Below are 2841 nucleotides of genomic sequence, written 5' to 3'. Positions count from 1 at the left end.
TTGCAGGGTGGATCGTCAGCCGCCGGCTCAATTAGCCGGCCCCAAGTCCATGGGACTCAGGCAAGGAGGGGAAAGGCGGCTGGAAAAGCAGCAGCAGCCATCACCGGCTGTACATTCCTCCCTTCATCTCGCCCGATTAGCAGTTCTGTCTGAGGGAACATTCTTCCTATGGCAAAGAACACATTCTTGCCTCCAGTCAGCCTGAAATAGAATCCCGGAGAGCATGCGCTGCTGCAGCTGCATCCCGAGGCCCAGCCCCCGCTGCTGTGCAAGGATTTCTCCAGCAGCCCCCCGCCCCCACCCTCCCCCCTCCCAGTTGTTTTTCCTATCCTCACCCAAGACACCAGCAGCTGCCCCCATGTTGACACAGAACTATCTCGAATAAGCGTTCCAAGGCTAGGTAAGCATTTGTAGCCTGACCCTGCTATCTTTTTATTTCCCCTTTAAATTGCTTTGGAGGGGGGCATTGTTTCCAAAAGGGCCGCTGTGTCCACTCCACTGCAGGGTCGTGCCCACAGTCACATGGTGAGTGTTGGTGGAACGGGCAATTCTCTGGGTGGCTTGTAATTGTCATGTAGCCTCAGCAAGACGGCTTGGTTTCTACAGCACCGTAAGTCAACTATACTTCAATTTAAAAAATAATAATAAGATAAAAAAAAATAAATAGAAAATAAAATGCAGATTCTGATGCAACAGAGGAAAAAAAAAAAAAAAAAGACTACTTGGTTTCTAAAGTAACCTGACTCATTCTTTACCCAGGCGGCTCTTGAAAAGGAGAAATCTGTCCCAGGCCTCACATCAGGAAGCATGGCTCCAGGCAGGGTAGGGCAGGGAGCAGGCCCCAGGTTACACGTGGGCCTGATTTTCTCCATCAGGCTTGTGGTGGCTCCTCCCTCCTCCCTTCTCTGATCTGGAGAGCAAAGGCCTCAGAGGACCTTGGAACAGGGAGTGCTTTCTAAATCAGAGCCTCCAAATGCTCTCTGCAGGCACTGAGTTCCTGTGAAAAAGTCTACTGGCACTGAAAAAATACACGCACAAAAAAATGGAGGTCATGTGCATCTATCTATTCAGAAATTAGCCGTGGAACCAGAAAGACTAAAGACCCTTTCATGTGTGTATCTGGGGGGCGGGAGGGGTGCGTGCGAGTGTCACAAGCAGGTGACAGCACTTCCACAAGGGCACAGGCCCAGCGCACAGATCTCTTTGGCATTAGTGTTGGGAGGACGGATGAATGAGCAAGGGAATGAATGAGAGAAATGAATCTGGAACACAAAGAAAGCAAAAAGGAGCCCAAAATTTCTGGGAGGTGCAGAGGATGGGGTAGAGCATGTCTGCGAGAAAGAACCATTTGGTTTGAAGGAGAACAGACTTCTAAAGAGTAAACACAAAACGGATTCTGACGCAATAAGTGACAATAACATTAGGTGACATGGATTCAGCACGTCCCATGTGCCAGATGTTGCCAGTGTCTTACACTGGCTTAGTCTTCGTGGCACCCTCCAGAGGTGGGAACCAGCTGGAGAGTCTGTCGGCTCTTTGGAGCACCAAAGAAGAGATTCCTGGACCCAAAGGGTTTAAGAGGACTGGAAGCAGATCCAGCCAATCCAAAGCATCCCAGGCATCTCTCCAAAGTCAGTCCAACCTGCCTGCCTCGTCTTGCCTCCACTGGCCACTGCTGAGAGAGGATGCTCGCTCTCCTGCTGACTCACCGGAGCAGAGACCTCTCAGGGAGGAACGAGATCTGATCTCCAGGCAGCAAAAGCTGGTCTGCCTCAACTCTGCTGCTCCCTCCTTCTCTCGGGAACAGCAGACCTTCCGAGGAAGCCTCTGAGACTCACTGACGCTCCCTCTGGGAACACTCCTGGCCCTGGCCTCGCTGGGTGACCTCCAGGCCCTCGGGGAAGCACCCTCCCACCTCCTGGGACATTTAGGGACCCAGGTAAGCAGAAGTGATGCCATGGGGCCCCTCCTTGGGGGCCTCTCTCACCTTTGAGAGAGGAACAAGAAACATAGGTTTCACCCAGCTGAAGTGTTTGTGTCTAGAAGTTCTCTTTTATTACATGTAAGCAGGCTCTCCATTCAACGTCATCACAAGGATCCTTTTCTCCACCTCTCGCTTCCACTCCGGGAAACACACCTTCTTCATTTTGGGCCACAACAGGGGAAGTCTCTCGTTCGTGGTCTGCATGTTGCCTTACTGATTGCCTCTCTTTTATTCCAAACATGCCGTATAGTCCTGGCGCCAGAGATGCACACTTAATAATGCAGTCCTGCGAGGGCATAATTTGAAATCTCATCATCTCAGGTAAAATGTTTCCTGGACAGAGGTGGGTTGGAGGAGGAACCTGAACCGTCTGTTTCCTCTGGCCACCAAGACAGAGCAAGGTGACTGTCCACCTTAGCTTCCTTTCCACTCCTCAAGCACCCTAGACACGCCCCCCCCCCACACACACACACATCCCGACAGCTGGGATTCCTGTCACCCACCCTTGGACACTCCATTAAAAATTTGGACTATAGCAGCAGGCTCTGGAACACTGCTCCGTAACTCGGCAGGTGTGTGATCTACCTAAACAAAAGGACAGAACAGTCAGCCACTGCCAGGTGGTTAAGCAAGGGCTTTGCGAAGCTGTTTGGCTAACAGCACACAGAGCAGTCTGTGCTCATGTAATGGGGCAAAGATGAAGCAGGTGCCCTAGAGTCCTCCTGACACAGCAAGTTGCCAACCTCCGCTAAACACACACACACACACTCGTGACCTCCAGTGTCCCTGAAAAGATGGCAGGTCGTGGCCAGTGTATGCTCCCCACAGCCAGAGATGCCTGGCTCCGATTCTGGCTA

This window comes from Hyperoodon ampullatus, assembly GCF_949752795.1.
Source record: "Hyperoodon ampullatus genome assembly, chromosome: 1".
Lineage (NCBI taxonomy): Eukaryota > Metazoa > Chordata > Mammalia > Artiodactyla > Ziphiidae > Hyperoodon > Hyperoodon ampullatus.
This window is presented reverse-complemented; position numbering follows the sequence as displayed.